The sequence below is a fragment of the Lissotriton vulgaris genome, chromosome 3_1 (genome assembly GCF_964263255.1).
Source record: "Lissotriton vulgaris chromosome 3_1, aLisVul1.2, whole genome shotgun sequence".
In the NCBI taxonomy this organism is placed as follows: domain Eukaryota; kingdom Metazoa; phylum Chordata; class Amphibia; order Caudata; family Salamandridae; genus Lissotriton; species Lissotriton vulgaris.
Window position 1 is genome coordinate 2,076,673,949 of NC_141689.1, and position 27,031 is coordinate 2,076,700,979.

Below are 27,031 nucleotides of genomic sequence, written 5' to 3' on the forward strand. Positions count from 1 at the left end.
TACGCCGGAACCACCGCCAAGCTCCAGAAGAGACTCCAGCGGATCCAGAACGCCTCTGCCAGACTCATCCTCGACATCCCCCGATGCAGCCACATCTCCGGACATCTGAGAGACCTGCACTGGCTCCCCGTCAACAAGAGAATCACCTTCCGTCTCCTCACCCACGCACACAAAGCCCTACACGACCAAGGCCCGAGCTACCTCAACAACCGCCTCAACTTCTACGCTCCCAAACACCCCCTCCGATCGACCAACCACGCCCTCGCCGCCGTCCCCCGCATCCGAAGAGCGACAACAGGAGGAAGGTCCTTCTCCTACCTGGCCGCCAAGACCTGGAACACCCTCCCAACCGGCCTCCGCCTGACCCAAGACCACCTCTCCTTCAGGAAGAAACTCAAGACCTGGCTGTTCGAGCAGTAGCGGAACCCCACCACCCCTCCCCCCAAGCGCCTTGAGACCCTCCGGGTGAGTTGTGCGCTTTATAAATGCCTTGATTGATTGATTGAATGAGAAGGTTGTCAACACATCCAGACAGCTGACTGCTATGCCATGCATTCACGTGTGCTATATTTTTTTAATTTCTGTGATGTTGTGCCTGATTTGTGCATTTGACTAACCTACACCACACCCATCCTCAGAAAGAAGATCTGTATGTCTGTGGACAAATGCTCTGAGATGCCATCACACACATGAGCTGTTGAAATGCCCCTGTGGCACGGTGTGCGTACATGTTAGACACTTGCAATCACGACACAGACCCATCACAGATGCACCTAAAGAGGATTATGTTCACTGGATACAAACAGCATGTCCAATCTGTTACATGGCACACACATTACATTGTCACACAGAGTAATGCTGAGCGTCAATTGGTCAAGTGAGACAGTGCCCCTGTCCCTGGCATCATGTCACAGATGCCCGTACTGAAGAGTGTGACATCTCAGTGTTCATGTGAATTACAACATGTTCATGATGTTACTCATGTGACAAGTTTTAAGGTAATGTGAACAACATAGTGGGCCATCACAAATGTCATGTCTCCACAGCCCATCACACATCAACTGTGCCACTAGATCATATGCCCTCTGCTATAGACCTGTGTGCCACACCTAGGGCCTGCTCATGTAAGTATGCCATGCCAACACCTACATGGACATCCTCATGATGACCCCACACCCACATCCCTGCCATGTGTTTTCCTGATCTCACTATAGTAATGGTGCCATGCGTGAGCTTGTTGAATGCACTGTACACATGCATTCACTAGAGCGTGTGAAAAGCCCAGTACCCCAATGGTACGTGCGTGTGTATGGGTCGTCTCCCTATTGCATTGTAGACATGCGCGAGCAGAGCGTACCTCAATGGTACGTGCGTGTGTACGGGTCATCTCCCTATTGCATTGTACACATACGTGAGCAGAGTGTACCCCAATGGTACGTGCGTGTGTACGGGTCATCTCCCTATTGCATTGTAGACATACGTGAGCAGAGCGTACCCCAATGGTACGTGCGTGTGTACCGGTCGTCTCCCTATTGCATTGTACACATACGCGAGCAGAGCGTACCACAATGGTACGTGCGTGTGCACGGGCGTCTCCCTATTGCATTGTAGACATACGGGAGCAGAGCGTACCCCAATGGTACCTGAGGTTGTACGGGTCATTCACTATTGCATAAGTTGCATTTGCGACAGAAAACGCACCATACTTGTGTGGGGATTCCAGATAATACATAGGGAACAACTAGGGGACGAGTAGAATGCCCAGAATGCAGGCTAGTTGTCAAGGAAACAGAGATTTGAGTGTGTTTTCCACAGGTGTTCTGGAAAAAGTCAGTTGGACAAAACTATACAATGTTGCAAAATTTGTTGTGGTTCTCAAGCCCAGTTTTTAAAACATGCAAAGGTGTGCCATGGCCTTATGTGTGATGGGATTGGATGAAACATAGGATGAAAAGTTATGTGGCCTATCACACTGTTCTCCTTGGGCTGACAGCCCCTCAGCAGCACTGATTTAAGGCTGCATGTGGCTGTGAGAGGGCACTTGCCTGCACAACATTGGAGTGGACAACACTGCTGCTGTCTCTGCATTCCCTGGACCCTGATTTTGCTGAGCAAGGAGAGGGCACCTGCATTCAGTGAGGAGGAGAACAAGGCCCTGCTGGATGCCCTCCTGCCCAACTACAGCAAGCTATATGGAAAACCAGGGGATCAGGTGAGTGATGACTGCACTACCTCGGACTGTGCACCTGTTGTGTGTGTGACACTACAGCCATTGTGTATTAATGGAACTGAGATGCAATGTTGTTTTGAGTGAGTACTGTGGACATTGTGGTATCTCCCATGCAGTGAATGATGTGGTGAAATTGTGTTTACTGCTCACCTGCATTGTGCTAACTGTGACTTTCAATGCAATGTGAATCACAATTTCTGCTGTACCACACCTTGCATGTTTTTGTGGCATGATCTACTGAGGTGTGACAGTGTTCCCCACAGAGTGACAGATGGATGTACTCACTGTTGATGATTGTAATTCATCACCTGTGTGGATGTTGGACAAATGCATGGTTTGAAGTCATTGACATTGAAGAGTGTGGATGTTCTTTGTCACCTGGCTAATTTGGTAAGTGCGGTTTAGCAACACTGATGCATGACGTATGCCACAGCTGTACCCATCTGATGTGACAAGTATGCAGTGCCGTGTGCATAACTTGGACAGTTAGCATGAGGCCTGTGTCACAGCTTCCTAAAGTGTGACATGTGCAAAGAGAGGTTGTATACACTGTAGACAATGACAGGCAAATGATCTGTGCCAGGGTGTGCATGTGTGGTCTTCTGAGGGTTCTTAGCTGTATTGGGATATGTGACAGCATGTCACGTGCTGTCCAACACCCTGAAGTAGCATATCTTGTGCAGTTTGTGCCATGCTCAGTGAGTGGTTTGCAGCCCTTATGGCATCTCTAGCCTTTCAAAGACATGTAGTGCATTGGTGTTTGCTCACAGGCCACATTCACATGGACAATGATGCAAGTCCGGTCAGCATCCTATGCCCTGTTGTCATCGTCAATGTGGTGCAAGTGTGTGTCTTTGAGACTTGGACCAGGTGTACTGATGTTGTTTCACTTTATCTTCTGGACAGGTATCTGCCTATGAGAAGGGGGAGATCTGGCTGGCCATAGACAGGGCTGTCAGGAGTGAGGGGGGCCCTCGCCGGAGGATATCTAACATCCGCAAGAGGTGGGAGGACATCCGGTGCTGGACCTGCCGTATCGCCTGTGTCCAGCTGAAGCTGTCACCTCCACGCCGGCATGGCGGTGGACGTCACCTCACCCCGCACATGCTCCGGGTCCTGGAAGTGGCTTTCCCAGACCTCCATAGGCATTTGCAGGAGGAACAGCAGCAAGGAGGGGGTATGTACATGTCTGTTTGTTGTCATGTGTGTCACATGCTACCTGCAGTGCTCCGAAGCCTGGTAACACTCCCACAGTTGGGGTGGGGTGGTCAGACAGGCACTTTATGCATTGTCATTTAAATGCCCCATATTCAGCAGATGCTCTTTTACATCCCTTCCCCATCTCCACATTTGTCCCCTGGTTTGGGTCTTTCATTTTTGCGCATGTCCACCTAGGGTGCAATGTATTAGTATGCATATTGCTTATGACATCATCATGTCGGAGGGAGGTCTGTGACACGTGTTGGTACCTTAACTGTTGCACTACATGTGCACTGTGTTTGGCCTTAATGATATGTTGCCACTGATCATGAGTCTCTACATGGAGTTCAGCAGGGGTCTGCCTCAGTGGCCTTTGTCCCTGGTATACTTTGTACTTCTCATGTGTTAGCTACATGTGCACACTGTCCATGTATACAGAATTTTGCTGGTGCATTCTCCCACTGGGCAGTTTGTGTGTGCATATTCACAAGAAATGTTGCAGGTTGGTTGTAAGTAATATTGATGGGCAGTCACACAATGTGACCTTGGCTTACTTGATATAGCTGCCCAGTTATTGATACCCAGATTATGAGTTCTCACTACTTGAGCTGTATCACTCACATTGCCGGAGTGATTGGGGTGTTGTGCATAGAAGGTGTGATGGGCCTGCCCGTTTGGCCTTGTCAGAGGTGTGATGTGTATGTTATTTCTGATGTGAAATTGTCACTGTGCACTTAGCCTGTGCTGCTGGACAATGCAGTCATTGTTGGATTTACAGGCGATGTAATTGGCTCCTAGAGATGATTTTTCCACATTGTTTATTGCTACATGTATGGATTGGTGGTGCAACACAGTATTTTCTTGGTGTGCACACTAAAGTATTCTAATTTCCCATGTGGTTGCAGGTGTGTCAAGAATGCATCAATGTTTTTCACATTCCCAATTGTAGGCACATTAGCCGTTTGATCTATTTCATAATGGTAATATTTGTTTACATCTATTTTTTCACTCTGCTTTTAATGTTGGCACCATGGTGACCGTCTTAATAAAGATTTTTCAGGCACCATGCTAGTCAATTTTATTTCACCACTTTCTTTATAGCACACTAGCTTTCTACACTGCAACTTTCCTTCTTTCCACAGCCCTTGAGACACTATTACCCAACTCTACATCTTTGGCGAACTACATACTAGTTGTTGTACTGACATTTTCTTTCTAGGTGAGACACCTAGTAGACACCAGGCTGGTGTTCTTTCAACCCCGATGATGAAGTTCCGCCAATGGGTGGGCTGATGGGTTCACGTCTGTTCTTTCCTTTCATCCTCACAGCCTATACCTCTACACTTTAAGTACACAGTAGACATCTGAGGCCACTTCTGACCTTAGCACCCCTTGTGTGTTTTTCATCAGCACATTAGCTTTGTCATTTTCGGAATTTTGGACATGTGTGCAACTTCAATTGACAGCCAGTGTGTGTTCTGTGCTAGCAACTGTATGGTGTGGTGATAGTTGCCCCTGTGAGGAGTGTCACTACAGTGTGTGTGGATGGAGGGAGCCTCTCTACCAATCATATACTCACACAGAGTCAACAGGTCAGGTTTAATTTCTGTTGATTGTTCTAATATAAGTGCATTACTTAGCCTGTACTTGTCAAAGCTTTCTTGTTCATAACAAAAGGCCTTTTTGTGTTTGCAATTGGCCTGATTTAGCAAATCGGACCATTTGTGAACACAAAATGCATTCATACATCTGGCCCTCAGTCATTTCTTTCTGAGGGTGTGGGATCTTTGAGTGGGATGAAGCAGAAATAAAATCCGATGCTGTGGAACTGTCAGTTGGATACTTTTTGGGCAGGTACCGCTGGAGCGCTGGGGAAACATTTTCAAAAGTTTCTGGTCTGCTGGGCTTTCAGAAAATTGGGTTTCTTGCAGCTTTAGTGTCCTTATAGCTTTACAGGAACCCAACCAATTCAACCTTGTTGCTCACTTCTTTGTCCTGGGTACAAGTGGGAGCAGGTCTAGCCCTTAGGGTTCTCCTCACACGTCTAAACAGCAAGGGTGTTCCTTCTTCTGTCTTCCACGGGTCCAGAAGTGCTCTCAAGAGGGTGCCCAGGGGTGTCAAATGTATGCTTAGTGCAAAAATGTGGGTGGTGTTATTCCAGTCCCCTCCCTATCCAATATAAAGCAGTTCCCAGGGGTGACTATAACCCTCTTTGCAGCAGTTTTTGTGTAGCCTACTGCAAGCAATCCCACAGTGCTCTGTTCTACCTAAAACCAAGATAGCTGAACCTTTGTTCCCCTGTGCAGAGCGCCAGTACTCATCCTAGATGAGTGGCCAGGTGAATGAACAACCCCTCCTCTGTGGTCACTCAAAACCAGTTCTTGGTGCAGCTTGTCTCCCACTGGGACGGGGGTCTGACTGGCTAGGATGACAAAGCAGAGGCAGGCCCAGGTATGAGCAGCTACTGCCAGTGACAGTGTAGGCATCATTTGAAGCTATGCAAGGTTTGGGCACAGCTCCAAGGTCATCCTGTCAAGGGACGGTCAACCTCTCCCAACACCAATGCCCTTTGTCTCAGCTCTGAGCAGCTGTTCACCCCCTCTTCAAGGTGCTATTCAGTTCCTGAGTGACAATTGGAAACTTCTGCAAATGGGCTTCTACAGGCTTGAGGCAAGTTGAAGGTGCCCTTTTAAAAGTAACTTTTGTAAAATATGTATTACAAATCTGACTTTACCAAGGAATTGGCTTCGTACAAAATATTCTTTTTTAATTGCAACAATGGACTTGTTATCTGGTGCCTAGGTGAAGGTAAGATTAGTTAAGTGTAATATTAACTCCCAATATTTCCCTATAGAACAGCTAAACCTGCTACAGTGAAAATAGCTTTTGTGGTCTTCTCACATTAAAGACATTTTACATTACATGCCATGTACCTTGCATTATTCAGCTTTAAGGCCTACTAAGGGGTGACCTATAAATAATAGAAAGGAAGAATTACACTTTATGTTAACAGGATGAATTTGGAGTTTAAACCTGTACAGCCAGGTTACTTGTGGCAGGGCTGCAGTCATGTTTTGCATTGTCATTTTGGTGTTGGCGCAGTATGTGCTGAAGTCCATGAGTGACATTTAACCCACAGGCCCAGGGTACATTTCGTACCATACAATAGGACGAATTGATGAGTTAAATGTGAAAGTTAGGAATATAATCCTTATTACATTTTTAGGGGGTTAGAGCACATTCACTGGGCTTGGTTAGCAGAGTCCCAGTGCAGAGAGTAAAAACACCAGCAGCATCAGTACAGTAAAAGCGTGGGTGATCATGCAAAAAAAAAACAGTTATTTTCTTACAGATCTCAACATTTGCTTTTAAAAAATATCTGTTTAATTATCTCATGTGTGACACACATTGTCCCTATGGGCTGGTGCTTTGGCGTCCCCGTGGCTTTTAAAATAGTGGAGCAAATCCAAAATGCAATTCTCGTCATTGAACCCTGTGATAAATGTGATCCAGCGTCACTATAGAAATTCTGTCTCTATATATACCACCATACTAATAAAAACTAAGGCCATACAACTGAGACAGAAAAGTGTGCAGCTGAATCATATGGCCTAATTAAACTCTCTATCCAACAGACTATATTCATTATATACTACTGCAGTATAACATTTTATTCATTGACTCTAGAAAAACATTTCAATTAGACCATTTTGGTCAATGGACATAGCTGATGGTAACGACTAAATAATCAAGACAAGCTTGACGTTTTAAGTCTTTTATTTTTAAGTTTCAAAAGGTTCAGTTTCAAAATCTTTATTAACTCATTTATTAATTTCAAACATATCTAATAAATCAGTATTATCCATTAGTTTATTGGCACAAAAGGTCTGGCACATCAAAATTGCACCAAATTAATGAATTAAAATGAACATCAACCCTAATTCCCTATGTTAAGCTTTCTGACCTGAAAAGAAAGACATTTAAAAACGCATTTAGAATTCTTACGTGTCTAAAGGAAATCGTCCAGCACTTCGCCCTCAGGAACAGTCAGCCCCGCTCCCCTCAAAAGGCTCAATTCTTATACTCTTTCTAACTCACTAATCTAAGAAAATGATATATTTTTAATAAAATCCAGCAACCTGATTGGTTGCTGCCTGTCAGACCACCTGAGGCCACCGCTTGGAAAAGTCAAACGTCATTTCATCATGCGTGGTACAGTGTGCAAGTCACCTCTTTTCCCTCCAACCCCTTCATCTAGGTTGGGTGAGCGACAAGATACTCCTTGGAGTGATAGGAGCGCTATAGAAGTGTCTTTTACATTACATCATTGTTCATTGACATGAAGCGACACCGGCTTCCGAGAGATTGATACAGTATCCAAAGTTATTTCACTGTTTCCTCCATAGCTCGGCCAAACCATCCCTTGTCACTTCCTTGGCCTTGTGGAAATAACATCCAGAGCACATTACGCACAAGTCTCTTTGTTTAAGCTTCAGTTTATTTCAAAGAATAGTTTTTGTGGAAAAGCTTCAACATGGCTGTGCTTGGCTCTGCTCACATACAGGCTAACCATCATTTTCCAGAACTAGGCCTCAAGCCTTTCTCTCGAGCTAGTATGCAAACAAACACAAAAGAATAATTAATACAAGAAAAGAAAGTCGTTCTGTAACCCTACCTTTATTACTAATATTATCCCATTAGTACAAGTCACCTAGCAGAAGCACATTAAAAGCAGCACATTTATAATTTACCTTTCTTCATAAAAATCCAGCATAAATCTGAAATGATAAAAAGAAATACAAACACAACATAGATATCAACATAATGTAGACAATAGCACATATAAGTTAAGCACATGCCATCAATAAATCAGCCACATTAATGTTGACAAAGACAATAGGACAAAGAAAACAACATTAGTATTGTATTATAAAACGCACCAGCAAATGCAACAAGAGCACATTTATCATTAAACCCGCATGTAATGCAATGATAATCTTTTAATCTAAATTGATTTAATACAACAAACATGCAATAACTCATTAATATATTAGTTCATGTTATAAGGGATTAACTTCACGAGCCAGAATAAAATTATTTCTGAAACTCGCTCCATCAACTCCCTCATCTGGTGATTTCAAAATCACCAAACAACACCCAAAATTTAGAAAAATTTGAACCCAATTTAGAAACGTCACATTTTGAGTCCTTTCAGTGTTAGTCTCCCTAAACCCATGTTTCCGCTGTTTGCTCAACACTCTCAAACTGAGCCCTTCGCATCTCTTCCAACTCATATTACTTCTCTTGTTCCTTTCTGAGTTTGTAAATCCTCCTCTTTTCTCTCTGATGCTTCTTTCTCTTGTGAATCATGCAACTCATTTTTAACAGCAATATCACCATAATGATGACAATTACTGGATAGAGCACTTTGCCGATGATTGAGCCACCAATTTCTGAAAACCATTCTTTAATTGCCTCAATTCTTTTGCCTATTCGTTCAGTGAAATTTTCTTCCTCCAGGGTTTCTATCTCTTCATGAAACTCGGTTATATTTTTAATAAGCGACTCAATATTCCGACTCTTGTCAGGAATATAAGTACAACAATGTTGGACATGTAAACTCCACAGACTCCTCCCTCTTTTGCAAGCAGAATGTCTAATGCAAGACGATTCTGCATAACCATGCTCCTGGTAGCAACAAGTTCTGTGTTGACTAATTGGAAACCACTTGCTGTATCTGTAGACAACCTATCTACAATCGTGGAAGCTTTTCTAATTTTGATTGAATTCATGGTAATTCCTACCATAGGAATGACTGCACCAAAGATGTCTCCCAAGACCTCTGTAAAACTTTCTCTTTTGAAGCTGTTCAGGTGTTCACCAAATTCAAAGGTACCCTTTTCATTTCTGTCAACATGAAAATATTTTGGAAATACTAATCCAAGACAGCACGTCCCATACCAATGGTCTGGGAGGCTAAAATATGCCTTATTACCACAAATAAAATAAAGTCCAGGAAAAATTGGATCTTTACCACCTTTAAATCCCCAACCCCCTATGATACGATAAGTATCTTCACATTGACTAGCACCAACAAAAAAGTTATCATAAAGTGTGTTATCTCTTCTAATGCAAAATGTACCACTAACTGGTTCATCTATATGTATGGCTGCATTTGTGTTAACACCATTAAGCTTAGCGTCCTCCATTTGCCAGTACTTAGACTTAGCATGTTTAAGCACCTCATTTCTTTTGTAAACAGCCCTTCTCTCCTCAACCATATTCAGGAAAGTCTTTTCTTCTGCTCTCATTTTGCATGTTAGATTATTTCTATAAGCATATTCATAATTAAGTTCATTAGTTACTAAAAAGAATTCCCTCATCTGCTTCGCAGGCTTAACTTTATTTAAGCTATTAACAACTTTGAGATTTGCAAAAACCTCATCAAAGTCTGAGTAATAATACTCCAGACGACCAGTTTGATAAAACAGGCTAGCAATTACACTACAAGTGATGCCATATGTGAGAGGTAACATGTTATAAGTAACCCCCTCTGAGACAGAAGCAGGCAGCTTCACACAGACATAGCAATCCTTTACATTCATTACTTTAACATATTCAGACAGAAGTCTAGAAAATGAATTGCTAGAAAAATCTCCAACAGATCTATCTTGATGGATCTCTGGATTATGCTCAATAACTCTGCCAGACTTGCCAACATGTTTTTCTTCTTTAGTCTCTGCCTTACTTGTTATATTAGTCTTTAGTTTCTGTTTATCAATACCAAATGGGTATTCTACAGCTAAAATTAACCAAACCAGAATTAAGAGAACCACACAAATTGAAGACATTTTGCAACATCTTTTCAAAATAGAGCACCTTGAAGTATCAGAGCTAGGCAATTTAAAATGAATAAACAAAACAAAAATTTTAAATAAGTAATGAACTATAAAACTAAAACTAAAATATCCCCCCTTTTAATTTTTTTTTTTTAAAAAGAACTCTAAAACAGCTTTTCTTCGACCTTGCGTCACATAAACGTGTGTTTTTCAGCTAACACAATTTCTTCGACCTAAAGTCACCTAACACATTTTCTTCAGCCTTATGCCAGGAATCAAAAACCCTTATCCAAAATTAAACAATTTCAATCATTGTCACTAGCTTCTTCCAAATCTTCTTGACTACTGCTTTCTACCTCAACAATTGGCGGGATAATGATGTACGTCCACTCTGGGGACTTATACTTTTGATTTGGCTTTATTACTCTTTTTGTCTTACGAGTGATTACTTCAATTTTCTTATTCTTTTCGTCTTTCTTATCAGAGTCACCTCCCTGACTAGAAATTTCGTTGATCTGCTCTTTTGATTTCTTCACTAGTTTGAATTTCAGGTTGTCTTCTGGCCAAATATCTCCTTTCTTCAAGATTTTCTTTTTTGGCACGTTTTCGTTACTTTCAACTTTCCAAGCTCTTTTTCTGAATTTTTATTTCAGACTCTTCATCACTCCCATCTGTGTCTGTTTCTGAGACTTCAAATCTGTATCTAGAAACTTCTTTACTCGGTAGCTTCACTCCATTAGGAACATCATCCTTACAACTGGTACTTGGTAATTCTTCCTCTTCTTCAGGAATCACCTTTAGCTTCCCAGTTTCAGAATTCTTGCTCCTACACACAGAGCTACTCTTTCGCCTTTCAATACTCTCTTTGTTCAGATTTTTATTCAGCTCAGAGTCTTTTTCTACTGAATCTTCTTTTTCTTTCAAATCTTCATCAACATCTTGATCTCCAGTCACAATTTCCAGATCTTTTTCACTCAAGGCCTGATCTGTGTCTAGATTCTCCAGATGTTGATCTTCCTGCTTATCATCAGATTCTTGATCTTCAGGATCTCCTTCTGAATCAGAATCAGTTGTTGTCTCACTTTCTTCGTAAAGATTATCAGGAGGTGGTACACGAATGGTATGGCTTGCATGCACCCACCTTTTCAAACCTCTGCACTTAACAGCATTTGTTGTGACAAGAATTACTTGTCTCGCCTTTTGCCATCAAGGTACTAAGCAGTTTCTCCTTCGATGCACTTTCGTCCTCACCCAGTCTCCAGGCAACAGATCATGAGCTTGTTCTTTCTCCTTAGTTATTACATCTGTTCCCACCTGATGAAATACAGAATTAACTACATCAGAAAGGTTCTGACAGTATTCAATGATTGCACTATCATTAATACTCAAGAGTTTGCCAACTGGAAAAAATGCTTGCCTCATTACTCTGCCCATCAAGATATCATGGGGACTAAGGCCTGTCTTTTTCTCTGGAGTACTTCTCAAAGACATTAGAACAAGTGGAAGAGCATCTGTCCACTTTACTCCTGTGGCTAAACACATTTTTGAAATCCTGTTCTTTATTGTTGCATTTATCTGCTCTACAACACCTGATGCTTCTGGTCTGTATGCACAATGCATATTCTGTTCAATGTTTAAAGCTTCACAAATCAGTTTTAGCAATCTGTTTTCAAAATGCGTTCCGCGATCACTTTCAATAGTTACCGGAAAGCCATATCTAGGTATGATTTCCCTCAAAAGCAATTTTGCTACAGTGACTGAGTCATTATGACATGTTGGGAAAGCTTCCACCCATCTTGAAAACAGACAAACAAATACAAGCACATATTTTAGCTTGTTGTGCTTTGGCATATCAATGAAATCCATCTGTAATCTGGTAAAAGGACCACCCTCCCGTCCTATGGTTCCCAAACTAACTGTTTGGATCCTGTTTGGATTCATTTGTTGACAGGTCAAACATCTTTGGCAAAGTGACTCTGCTATGATTCTGAATTTTGGACTGAACCATGTTTCTCTGAATAGTCTGATCATGAAATCTCTCCCTAAATGCCCTGGACCATGGTACATCCATGCCATGTCAGCAATCATGCAATTTGGCATTACAGGTCTGTCATCTTTGTAGACCCAAACTCCATCTTCCTCTCGCTGTCTGCACTCTGCTTTTAACCATATGTTTTTCTCTTCTTCATCTGCCTCATCTTGTAATTCTTTCACTCCCTGCCATGTTTCAACTACAGATATTAGCATGAGAGAGTTCAACATGTGACTTTTGTCTTTTTCCCGATTGATTGAAAAATTATTCTTTGCGCAGTATCTTGCAATTTCATTTGCGTAGGCGTTACCTTTAGTTATGTAATCCTCACCTTTTTTATGAGCTGCACATTTTACGACAGCAATTTGTTCTGGTAATTGAAAGCCATCAATCAATCTTTTGATCAATTTTGCATTTCTGATTGGCGTTCCCGCAGAGGTCAAATAACCTCTTTGAGACCAGAGCTGACCATAGTCATGAACTACGCCATACCCATACTGACTATCAGTCACTATGGTCACCTTTTTACCAGCTTCTCTTTCACAAGCTCGAATCAAACCAATTATTTCTGCAATTTGGGCTGAACGAATTCCATCAAGAGGTGAACCCTCTACAACTTCTGAAACTGTACATACTAAGTATGCTGCCCTCAGAATTCCTTCGTCTGATCTTAGACAGGAACCATCAACAAAGTAAACCAAATCAGATTCTAGTAAAGGAACATCTTTTATGTCCTGACGAGGTTTGGTGCAATAATCTTCAACATCCAGACATTCATGATCAATGTCATTCTCATTGTTAACTTCAGTAACAACACCGTCCGGCAATAATGTGGAAGGATTTAAATTCACACTTCTTGCAATAGAAACATTATCTGATCCCAGAATTGTTTTCTCATATTTTGTCAATCTGTTACTGGTTAAATGCTGAGTTTTGCTTCTGGTAAGAAGAATTTCAACCGAATGAGTTACATATACTTTTACAGGAAATCCCATAATGATACCCTCACTTTGTTCAAGACTTACACTTGTTGCAGCCACTGCTTTTAAGCAACCTGGCAAAGCTTTTGCAACAGGGTCCAAAACAGCTGAGAAATAAGCAATTGGTTTTCTCAGTTTTCCATGTCTCTGGATCAGGACTGACAATGCACAACCTTCCCTTTCACTGCAGTACAACTCAGCTGGAGCTTCACATAAACTTCTTTTTAACTGTTCAAAGGCTTCTAATGCAACTTTTGACAATCTGATTGGATCTTTTATGTCTGCTTTTGTCAGTCTTTGTAGTGGTTTCGCAATTACCGAAAATCCACTAATCCATTGACGACAATATCCAACCATTCCCAGAAACATTCTGACCTGCCTTTGTGTTGTCGGGGGATGAATTGCTCGAATCATTTTAATTCTTTCAATAGTCACTTGTCTTATTCCCTTTGCAATTCTGTGACCAAGATATTTTACTTCTTGTTTTCAAAACTGTAATTTTGCAGGTGACACCTTATGTCCCTCATCTGCCAATCGATTTAAAAGAGTAATGGTGTCAGTTACACAATTCTCTCGTGTCTTTGCTGCCACGAGCAAGTCATCAATATACTGAACCAATGTAGAATTTCCAGGCAATATCAGATCTTCCAGGGATTTCTTTAATAACTGATTAAAGATAGATGGACTCTCAGTATACCCCTGTGGGATACGACACCATGCTAAAATGCGATTCTGGAACGTAAATGCAAAAAGTTGCTGGCTCTCTGGATGCAGTGGAACTGTAAAGAAGGCATTACACAGGTCAATGACCGTGTACCATTCTGCGTCATGCGGAATCTGATAAAGAATTACCGCAGGATTTGGAACAATTGGGCAACATGGAACAACAATTTGGTTAATTTTTCTTAAATCCTGAACAATTCTATATGTTCCGTTTGGCTTTTTGATACCCATAATCGGTGAATTACATGGGCTACTCTCAATCTCTTTTAGTACACCTTGACTTATGAACTTCTCAATCACTGGAAAGACACCTTCAATTGTCTCAGCTTTCATTTTGTATTGTGGAACATTCGGAAAATCTATTCCCTGTTTTACAGTAATTTTTACTGGATCTACATTTTTCATAAGACCCATATCATTTCCAGTTAGGTCCCAAATTTCTGGTTTCACTGGCTTTTTGAGCTCCACTGGCAAATCATTTTTATCAAAGACAGGAAATAATAATTTCTTTTCTTCTTCTACCATCAACATTGTCAATTTGTAAAGACCATCTACTTCTGATGTTTGTAACTCAATGCCATCTGGTGAGCAATATATTTTGCAATTCATCTTGCACAATATATCACGACCCAACAGATTTACTGGACTACTGTCACAAACCAGAAACCTGTGTTTATCTTTGTAATTTTCAATTTCAACTTTTACAGGCTCTGTCAGACTTGTTTTAATTTGCTGATTTGCTACACCTACAACTTGGATGAACTCACCAGAGAGAGGAAGGTTTTCTATTTCTGTTGATCTAACAGTAGAATGGGTAGCACCTGTGTCCACAAGAAAAGTGATATCTACATCATTCACTTTACCATTAACAAATGGACCAGACTGATCTACCTCAAGAGTGGTTCCAAACACACACTCTTCTTCCTCTCTCAGACACCGTCATGAGTAATCTTCTGATGAATCACTCTCTTCCTTACCTTTCAGCCAAAACTGCTGAGAAGCATTTGACAAATTCATTTTTGACCCATTATTTACCTGATTACCTCTACAGAAACCTGTTTCTGGTGTAAACCTTTGAGCATTTACACAGTTTGGAAATGGTGCTTGTGGAATCTGGCTCTGCTGAATTTGGCTCTGCTGATTCGCTACCTGTCGCTGTAGCTGTCGCTGCTGACTTAACTTGTTTAACTGCTGCTGTAGCTGTTGCTGTTGCTGCTGATTTAACTCACTCTGCATCTGTGGATTCAATGAAGTATTTTTAAAATTTCTGGGAGGGTTTTTACACTCGCGCTTCCAGTGTCCAATTTTGCCGCAATTAAAACATGGGAGCTTCTGTTTTAGCTCTTCAACATTAACATTAAATTTAGGTTTATTATTAAAATTATTCTTAAATTTGCCTTGATTCTGTTGCATATTTTTATTTTCTCAGGATGTCATCAACTGAAAGTGATTGCCAGCACACAATCCCATTTTTAATCATCTCACCAATTTCAGGTCTCAGGCCGTAGACAAATCTGTAAATAAAGTGACTCATGTCCTTTTCACTTAATTTTTCATAGCCTCTGTACTGTTTAAATACTAACAACAATCTTTCATAAAAAGAATGTACTGATTCTTTTGGCTCTTGATTTGTTCTATCAATTTTGACCCAATCTACTTCTTTCGGGGGAATTTTCCCTTTTACCCAATAAATTACTTTATTATACATATCCATAACATCTTTGGATGGGGCACCTGTAATTGTGTCTCGAGCAGGTTCTTCTTTTGGCCAACTCACGGAAATTTTGCATTCTGTCCAAAGATCTGATGGGACAACAATGTCAAAGAATCCATCCAGATCAATCCACAGAACTTTTGACACTTTAATAAATATGTCTACCTGTCGATACCATTCAACTGGTTTTTCTCTCAGCCGAGGGAAATCGTTGGTAAACAACAGAATATCCTGTCTGGACCAAGGGACATGCACATATCCTCCACCTGCTATTTCCCTCATTGGAAATTCTGAAACAGTTTCACTTCTGGCTCTTTTGTCTTGTTCTTTATTCTTTGACCATTTCATTCTCCATTTTCCTAATTCACCTAATCTTTTCAGAAAAGCTATCAATTCTTTAATATGGGTCATTCTTCCAGCGGTATTGAGATTATCAATATCCTTTTCGGAAAAATCCACTCTGTAATGTTTTTGCAAATGTTTCTGTTTACTCAGATCAATTTCTAATTCAGCAGCCATTTCTTCCAGTTGCTCATACCTGTTTTTCGTTTTCCACTGAATACTCTTACAAATAAAAAGAAGTTCATCATCCTGATACAATCTCAAATTGTCAGTACCAATTGTGCCAATTATTAATTCCTCCAAATCAGCTTTTAATTTTGCAACATCAAGCTTTTTAAATTCAGGAGCTTCTGGAGACAATGCATTTTGTGTTAAATCTATTCTATGTAGGCCTCTTTCTGATGTACCTGGATCTGATTCTGCAACTGATGGTGTCTGAGAACCTGTTAAACTTCGATTTAAAGTTAAATTTGGCATCATAGATTTTTCTCTGTGAATTTCTGAAAGTTCTGAATAAAATTTTTCTGCCACTTTTTGAATTTCTGCATTCAATGGAACTGTCAAGGCAAAATGTCTATTTTCTCCCTGATCAAAAACTGGTAAAACAGGATCAATTGTTACTGGTACTGTCACTGCTTCCATGCTTTTTGGTAATTGCTGAATTAAATCTTCCTTTGCTTTATTATAACTTGAAAATTCTGGCATATCAGCAAGAGTTCTTTCCTGATTACTTTGAAAAATATTTCTCTGTTCTGAAAATCTATTTTCTCTGGGTGTACTAGAATTATTTATTGACCCTACTCTTTCAGGTAATTTTAAAAATCTGGGTGAACCCTCATTAGCTTCCCTAGGAGGAGGTGCACTTGGAGAAGTTCCTGTAGAAACTCTCGGGGTCGATTGAGAATCTATTTGATAAGGTGGCGGTTTGCGTTTAGTAGAATAAATGTCCTCTAAAATTGCATCATCCAATTCCTCATCAAGTCTATTTGTCTTTCGAATTTTCTTTTGACCTGGCTCTTCAGTAATCATTATTCTCACTGGATACAGACCATCATACATGTCTGCTTTTCTCCAGCGTCTCACCTTGTCCTCATGTGTTTCTCTATTTAGAATCTGTTTTGAGTTTCTAGGTATTGAACATTTGCTCTCACGTTCAAGCTCTATCATCTCAACCTCCCATTCAACTAAAGCCTTAAATTGTGTAGGTCTAGGCTTCGGCACAAGATCCATAATTTTTTCTCTCAGGTTCCTTAAAACCTTCATATTAAATGACCAATCTTCCGGCCATGCTAATACACCATCATTTTGTGTATAATGCATCCAATTTTCAAACCAAATTACAGTATGATAGCCATATTCGCCTTCCATATAGGCTGCAGGTGTTTTGTACTTATGAAGTAATTTTCCACCACGCGTTTCAATTTTCTTGTCAGGTTTAAATAAATTTGTCATTTTCTGAAACGATGAAGGCTTCTTTTTCTCATTATCATACCAATAACTCATGTTTTAAGTCAAAATCACTTATTCCGAAATGATCGAAATGTTTTCTTGGTGTTCCGCTACTTCAGCCAATCCATGCGCGAAAGACACCAACACGCCAATCACGTCAAGCTACGTCATCACCTTGCTCAACCAGTAAAAATACAATATTCAGAACTAACCAATCTGGTATCAGCTCGTCACTGTCACGTGAACCAATCAGTGCGCTTGCTGTGACGTATGTTAGCCAATCACAGCGCAGACCGAAATGACTTACACTGCCGCTGCAGCTTCACTGTGTGTTACTCCGTAAACTCACCCCTCCTTCACAAAAACATTTCACAGCGCCATTTTAAACAACACTTTTCCAATGAATTTCAATTAGTAACTACAAATAAACAAACCACTTGTCTGTTTCACTAAATAAGTGATAGTTTTACAAACATTCAGAATTCTCTTCGCATAAAATGGACGACGCTATTTCTATACGATCATTCACGCATTCAAACGGAAACCCTAATCATACATACACGAAATCTTGGCAGGACTTGAACCAACCACAGAAATCGTCAAACGTTAATAAGAATAGACAACGCTATCTTACCCTTCACTCAAGCTTGGATAAATCCTGTTACTGTGTTCACAAAAAGTTTTAAAACGGGCTCACCAGGTCCCTATGCTTAATGCTACGATTTCATAGACAACCCTCACTATTACATTCAACCAATCACATCTAAGGTCCCTAAACTTGTGCTGTACGTCCACAACACTTTGCGATATATTCTATACCACAATTTTGAAACAGAACAAATGCACTGTGTAACTCTTCTAGTCACACTACTCTTTTGCCAGCAAACAACAAGGAATTTTTCACACTGCAGGAAAAATCCTTTCGACTATATTCAACGACTGAACAAACTTAACATGTTTTAGACATGCATCCTATGTAATTAACATGTAACATGTCAGTTACCATAGTAACCGAACTCTGCTACCAGAGATTTGATCCAGCGTCACTATAGAAATTCTGTCTCTCTATATATACCAATCTCTACCTAATACTCACCATACTAATAAAAACTAAGGCCCATACAACTGAGACAGAAAAGTGTGCAGCTGAATCATATGGCCTAATTAAACTCTCTATCTAACAGACTATATACATTATATACAACTACAGTATAACATTTTATTCATTGACTCTACCATTTTGGTCAATAGACATAGCTGATGGTAACGACTAAATAATCAAGACCAGCTTGACGTTTTAAGTCTTTTATTTTTAAGTTTCAAAAGGTTCAGTTACAAAATCTTTATTAACTCATTTATTAATTTCAAACATTTTTAATAAATCAGTATTATCCATTAGTTTATTGGCACAAAAGGTCTGGCACATCAAAATTGCACAACATTAATGAATTAAAATAAACATCAACCTTAATTCCCTATGTTAAGCTTTCTGACCTGAAAAGAAAGACATTTAAAAATGCATTTAGAATTCTTACGTGTCTAAAGGAAATCGGACAGCACTTCACCCTCAGGAACAGTCAGCCCCGCTCCCCTCAAAAGGCTCAATTCTTATACTCTTTCTAACTCACTAATCTAAGAAAACAACATATTTTTAATAAAATACAGCAACCTGCTGCCTGTCAGACCACCTGAGGCCACCGCTTGGAAAAGTCAAACGTCATTTCATCATTGTTCATTGACATGAAGCGACACCGGCTTCCAAGAGATTGATACAGTATCCAAAGTTATTTCACTGTTTCCTCCATAGCTCGGCCAAACCATCCCTTGTCACTTCCTTGGCCTTGTGGAAATAACATCCAGAGCACATTACGCACAAGTCTCTTTGTTTAAGCTTCAGTTTATTTCAAAGAATAGTTTTTGTGGAAAAGCTTCAACATGGCTGTGCTTGGCTCTGCTCACATACAGGCTAACCAGCATTTTCCAGAACTAGGCCTCAAGCCTTTCTCTCGGGCTAGTAGGCAAACAAACACAAAAGAATAATTAATACAAGAAAAGAAAGTCGTTCTGTTACCCTACCTTTATTACTAATATTATCCCATTAGTACAAGTCACCTAGCAGAAGCACATTAAAAGCAGCACATTTATAATTTACCTTTCTTCATAAAAATCCAGCGTAAATCTGAAATGATAAAAAGAAATACAAACACAACATAGATATCAACATAACGTAGACAATAGCACATATAAATTAAGCACATGCCATCAATAAATCAGCCACATTAATGTTGACAAAGACAATAGGACAAACAAAACAACATTAGTATTGTATTATAAAATGCACCAGCAAATGCAACAAGAGCACATTTATCATTAAACCCGCATGTAATGCAATGATAATCTTTTAATCTAAATTGATTTAATACAACAAACATGCAATAACTCATTAATATATTAGTTCATGTTATAAGGGATTAACTTCACGAGCCAGAATAACATTATTTCTGAAACTCGCTCCATCAATGCCTTAGTGATGACCGCCTCTTGTGACTGACAAAGTAAAAGGAGCAGGTCGACAAATGATGATTCAGGCACTAGGTTCCAGAAAATTGCAAAAAAGACAGAGAAGCAACTGAGTGAGTTTTAAAATCTAAAGACTATAAAAATAAATGTGGATGGCAATATTTTTTAACATTTTGAGGCAAGCACGAGGACGGTCAGAGGGCTAGGGTAAGAGAGTTCTTTGCCCTGGGCCCCGCTCTGCTGCTGCTCACCTTTTATAACATATTTTTAAGTAATAAGAAGTAAGGCTTGCCCTGTTACTTCTTAATTCCGCTAATGTGAAAATAGAATCAGGTGGTGCCATATACTGTGTTGTCTCGTTGACAAGTGTACATGTTTTCTTATTAATACGTTGTTCTTTGGATTAGAAATCAAAGAGAGGCCGTACATAAGTTTTAGCTCCCAACAAACGACGCAATAGGCACCAGCCATTTACTGACGTATTAAATTGGTGGAGCCACATGGTGAACTCTGATGTCATCCAGCTGTCCTTTTTAATTTAACCTTCGCAGAATGACCGCTTAATGTTACAGAAGATAAAGTGAAATCCTGCTAACACGATTCAATGGGAATAGCAAAATATCCTAGCATTTGTTAGGAAGATATTTGCTGTACAGCATGCTGCCTTTTCGGTGAAGAAGAGAATATCTGACAGAGCTACAGTAACATCGCTTTTCTTTCAAATAAAACACGGGCCTCTTTGAACCCTCGAGCTGCCTTCTGATCAAGACACAGGGTCCCATGCTGGCATGAGCCCTGTTCATTACTCCTCCAATGAGAATACAGAGGGTTAGACCCTTCCATCCTTTTCCTTTGCCATGAGCAAGCACTCACTCCATGAGGCCTACTGTCCGACTAGCTCCCCACCCATGCACGGTCTGTCCTTCTCATGTCTTCCACTTCACTTCTCGGGCATTCCTTAGACTAAACTGGAGGGACGCCCATTTTAACATCAAGTGCGCAGTGGAAATTTAGAGAGAAAAGCCTCGGTCCGAAGCGTGGGTACAATTCACAGATCTGAAAATCCCTTTCTCGTATCAGAGAGAACGAGTTAGTTTTCAGGCAGTGACTTCTTTATTAAAGGGCAACTTAAAACTACATTTAACGCAGGCGGATGCTCAGCAAACCACGATAAAAGGCTACCATTTAATCATTACACTGTTATGCATTCACATGTTATGTAAATCTTCCGATGTGCTTGTAGTTAGTCTTATGTCAGTCACTTTATTTATGCTGTTCTCATTGCCGCGTAAAGTAATGCACACGTAAAAACAAATACGTAGCACAAATGGATATGTATTTATTCATCTAGGAGTCCTGCATGGCAATTCTTTTTTCCCTGTGTTTTCTTTGTGGTACTAAACAGTACGGTAAAAAATAATTAGGATCAGTCAATGGTAGTTTCAATCCGTTCAAATGGGATGCGAATCCTCTATCTGTCAGTTTCATGCATGTTTTAAATACTTTTGAAGCTCGTGCGATTTTGCTCTGCCCTATTGCCTGGATTGAGTGAGATGCAGGTCATGGGATCCCTTAGTATATCCTTGCAGGATCAGCTTTGCAGATTGTCATCGCCTTTTGTTCAAGTAAGTTTTGTACAGAACGCAAAGCCTTTTAAACTTAATAGTCTTTGGCTCTTTGTCAACCAATCAATAGCTTTGCGGGGGATTGTATGTGATACTGTTCCAACAGTTCAGGGGGCATGATTTAGCTTCCCTGTTTTGAATTCTCAGCAACACAATTAAAGCTTTTTTATGAATGTTCGGAAAACTTATTGGTAATCTTTATTGTTCCGATTCCTAATTCCTCGGTAGTGGTGAGGCTTCGCCTCATGTAATGTATATAGTAAAGAATGGGAAGAGGAATGGAAGAGCAGGTATATCATTTGTGCATCATATTATGGTACTATGTGAAAATACCAACATCAAAAACATAGGGCCATATGTCGGATGAAGTGGCGGAGCGTGTGGGTTTAACAACACGCTCCGGCTCCGCCACTTTCGGAAAAGCAGGGCTGCACTATATTTACAAGAATGTGGTGCAGCCTTGCGTTTCCCCCTGTGATAGCATTCAGTTGTACAATTTAGCGCCAATGCAAGCACCCTTTCACCTGTGTGCAAGGGTGTCTATGTACAGGGGAGGATTGGTTATGTGTAGGAAGGTGTCCCTTCCTGCACATAAACAATCCTAAAATGCCATTTTGTAACTTTCATGTGTGCTGCTTCATGCAGCACACATGCAGCATACTCATGCAGCACTTCATGCAGCACACTCTGCAAACACGCCAGGGGGCGCGTTTGCAGAGTGCTGCAGGGAGGGTGCGGGGCCTTCGGCATGATGCCGGTCTTTTAAAAAATATATTATTAAGAAAGGGGGCTGTGTGATCCACCTTCCTTTCCTTTTTTATCGGCCCCAGGGACCCCATCCCCCGGGGCCGGCCTTTCTCTTTAAAAAAAAAAATATTTATTTATTTATAATTTGGGTGGCCCCCCTCCCAGGCCACTTCTAGCCCTGGGGACCCCATCCCCCGGGGCCTGGTCATTTTCTTTTTTTTTATTTGTTTGGAGGGGGGGACGTGGCCCCTCCTCCTTGGACCTATTATGGCCCCAGGGACCCCATTCCCCGGGGCCGGCCTTCCTATATATTTTTTTCTATTCTATGGGGAGGGGGGCTGCATGGCCCCCCCTTCCCGGCCACTAATAGCCCCGGGGACCCGATACCCCGGGGCTGGCCCTCTCCGTTGGGGACCGCAGGAGGAACGGTCCCGCCCGCTCCCTCCCTCCTGCGGGAGCCGGCATTGCTTTTCCACACTGGCTCCCGCCCTGCCATAGCAAACAGCATTGTCCTGGGAGTGGGTACCCCGGGACACTACTGGTGGTGGTCCCAAAGGCCATCAAGGGCTCCAGGAGAAGTGCGTGCGACCCACCCTCCCACCATGTACAAAGTCCCGGAGGTGGCAGTCCCCGGGGCTTGGGGGGCCTTTGAGCCCCCTAACTATTTCTGTAAAAAGCCCCAGGGGGTGGCCGTCCCTAGGGCTGGCTATGATCCCCCGCATATATTGTATTGAAGCCCCCCCCCCCGGGATAAATAGAAAGGAAGCACAGGAGCATGTGCTTTGTTTTTATGTTTTTATCGGCAGGATCCACGCACCATCGGCGGATTTAAAAAAAAATATGGGCTGGCTCTGGGGTACTTTTGGGACCCCCTAAGCAGGCCTAGGGGGCCAGGGTATTTCTACCCTGCCCCCTTTTTGTGTTTTGCGCTTTTGTTTTACTGTTTTCTTGTGCCTCGGTTCTCTGCCAACACTTCCTGGTTTGGAGTGTTGACAACCAATTAGCATACAGCTTGTCATCGGGAGGGTGGGCGGATCCTGCGTGACCAAAGATATATATATGTGATTTTACTTTTAATTTTCTCAGCAACTACTGAACGGATTTACCCTATATAACAAAAAGGTTTCTTTCTGAACCAAGAACTATGTCTTTGCCAAATTTGGTGTAATTCCGTTCAGCAGTTTAGGCTGTAGCTGTGTCTAAAGTTTCCTATAGGAAATTACATGGGGAAAACAAGTTGTGGGACCCCCTTTTTTCTTGGCCCCGCTTGACGAATCACCCCCAAACTTTCAGGATAGGAGCAGACCGGAGTGCCCCACAAGTTTTGAAAAGTTCTCGAAGATTCGTCAATCAGCGCCAAAGTTGTCATTGGGAATAGAATGTTGCGGATTTCCTATGGATTTCCGCCAATAGGTAATATATATATATATATATATATGAACCTCAGTTTCACCAGCAATATTAGTAGGAGTGAGGTTTTCTATTTGGACCTTCGGGTCTATGTGGAGAACGATCTGATTCAAACTGCTGTTTATAGAAAACCAACGGCAGGAAACACTATATTGCACTCACACAGTTATCACCCCCGCAGCGTCATCAACAATATCCCCCTGGGAGAGTTTTTGCGGATGAAACGCAACTGCTCAACCACACAGGAGTTTGAAAAAGCAAAGGGGCAATCCAAAAGGAGATTCCTACAGAGAGGATATGGGAAAGGGATTCTGGAACGAGCTGAAACCAGAAGCAATCTAGTAGGTTAACAGATAAACCTAAACCCCCGATTCTAAAATCAGAATGATCACTGATTACACAGAGAAGTCACCAGAAGTTTTCAATATCATGCGAAAGAACTGGAAAATTTTAAAAACAGACTCTGTAATTGGGAAGTCACTATCCAACTATCCTCTCATTACATACAGAAAGGGAAACTCCTTCAAAGACCACCTAGTGAACAGTCACTATGAGAAAAAGAAAAAGAGCAAGACGACTGTTTCAGGCTTCTTCCCATGCATGAAATGTAAGGCCTGTAGAAACTCAAAAAAAAGTCAAAGAATACCAAATTCCAGGGAAGAAAACCAAAACTAAGATAACTAAACTGCTTAACTGCAACTCCGATCATACTGTATACTGCTTGACATGTCCCTGTGGGAAGAAGTATATAGGAAGCACAGTGAAACCCACCAAACTTAGGGTCCTTGAACATATGAGGGCTATCACCTCAAAGGATCCAAGCTATCCAGTAGCTCGCCATTTTGAGCAAACACACAATAGTAACAGTAATCTGTTGACCTATTTCATACTGGACCAACTGGTGAAAACAGAGAGGGGTGGGAACTGGGTGAAAAAACTAAGAACCTTAGAATCAAGATTCATTATCCAGCTTCAGACTAAGACCACGGGTGGGATGAACAATGAGGAGGAGATGTGGACTCATATTTAGAACGTTATCATCCGGGTCCCTTTGATCTTATCTTACCCCTTGAAGAATAATGGAACAATAGATATATAAACTGGGAAACAAATGTTGTCTGCCACTTCCCCTCGAAATGAAAATCATATTGTTGTAGTTGAGAAGCGTGGCTCAGTGGTTAGAGGCGTCAGACCCGGAAGCTGAGATCGGCCGTGGACCAGGGTTCGATTCCCCGCCTCGGCGGTTCTCGTGCTCAAAATTCCACGGAGTTGACAATTCTCGCTCCGGTGCCTACTCAACTCACGGGGTCACACTCTGCGACTCTGGGCAATAGCTTGCTTAATCTCCACTACGGCCCCTCGCGGCGGGATGCCTGGATTTCACCTTGTGGATACCCGGCTGGGATATCTCACAGGGGAATACCAGGACGGGTTCCCTAAGCAAGCGCCTTGGGACCCCTGGGTTAAAGTGCGCTATATAAATCGAAACACATTTACATTTACATTTGTTTGCAATGAGAAGATATAGGAACGATTTTGAATGTACTATATAAATATGCAACATGATAAATGTAAATGCCCATTCAGGGCTTGATTGTATAGAAATTGTGAAAATGATAATTGTTCCATATCATGCGAAAGAATGTGAACTTTTCGTGATAGCTCACAACGGGATCGTAGTGAGCCTCACGATCGAATGGCACAATCTGCATAGGCGCCTTAAAATGTGAACACGAAACATAAGGTACCACAAATACTCAAATGGTAGAATTATGAAATAGATTTTCACTGCTGTATATACTGCACGAATTATTATGTGAAACGAATAACATGATGGTATCAAATGTTATGAAATCTGTCACTTTAGAATTATACTGAATACACTATAAGATGGCCGCCACAAGTAATGATATAATTACAAACCATGTTCTGTTTTTTATGTTTATTTTTTTCTAAGAGACACGTGACATATGGTCACCATGGTTTTATTTAAACTACAGAACAAACGAGTGTCAGTTTACACTGACGAAGGCGGCAACGCCGAAACGCGTTTGTAAACTTGACCTTAACTGAAAAAAGTAGTCCTAACTACTACTAAATTGAGAAAAATCGTAATTTTAGGACTTTCCGTATTCACAGAAGGCATTTAGGAGTCCTAAAGTTAGGAGTCCTAACTTTACTACTACTAAATTGAGAAAAATCCTAATTTTAAGACTTTCGGTATTCACAGAAGGCATTTAGGCGTCCTAAAGTTAGTAGTCCTAACTTTACTACTACTAAATTGAGAAAAATTGTAATTTTTGGACTTTCGGTATTCACAGAAGGCATTTAGGAGTCCTAAAGTTAGGAGTCCTAACTTTACTACTACTAAATTGAGAAAAATCCTAATTTTAAGAATTTCGGTATTCACAGAAGGCATTTAGGAGTCCTAAAGTTAGTAGTCCTAACTTCTGTGAATACCGAAATGAGTAAGTTCATTTTGTGAATACCAAAAGTAGTAAGTGCATTCTGTGAATGCCAAAAGTAGTAAGTTCATTCTGTGAATACCAAAAGTAGTAAGTGCAATCTGTGAATACCAAAACAGTAGTTAGTTTAGGATTGAGTCTTAAGTTCATTCTGTGAATCGAGCTCACTGTTAGGAATTAGCATTTAAAAAACCATTGAAATTGCTCCTATATAGTTAGTTGTACTAACTATATTTCGCGCACCCGCAATCCACTGCTGATGATGTCACATATTATATCATTCATGACATGGTCAGTGACATCACTGATGACATCACTGATGACATCTCAAATGACATCACTGATGACGCGAAAAGGGGGCAGGGTTGAGACCCCCTGACCCCCTAGCCCTTCTCACAGGGTCCCAGAAGGACCACCAAGTGCAAAAAATGTTATTTCTTTTTTTAAATCGTGGGGTGCGCACATGGTACGCGTACCGTACGTGTACGGTGCGCGAACCCCGGGATTTTTTTTGCCCTTGGGGGTCCTTTTGGGACCTCCTGAGAAGGGCTAGAGGGTTGTGGGGGTCTCTACCCTGCCCCCTTTTTCGTATTTTCCACTCTTGTTTTGGGCTCTCTTGTGCCTCAGTTCTCCTGAAAAACAAGATGGTGGCCAACACTTCCTGGTTTGGACAGTTTGGAATGCTGACAGTCGACTACCAGCCGATCAGAAACTTGCTAGCGCACGTAAGGGTACGCGCACGTACGCGTACGGTA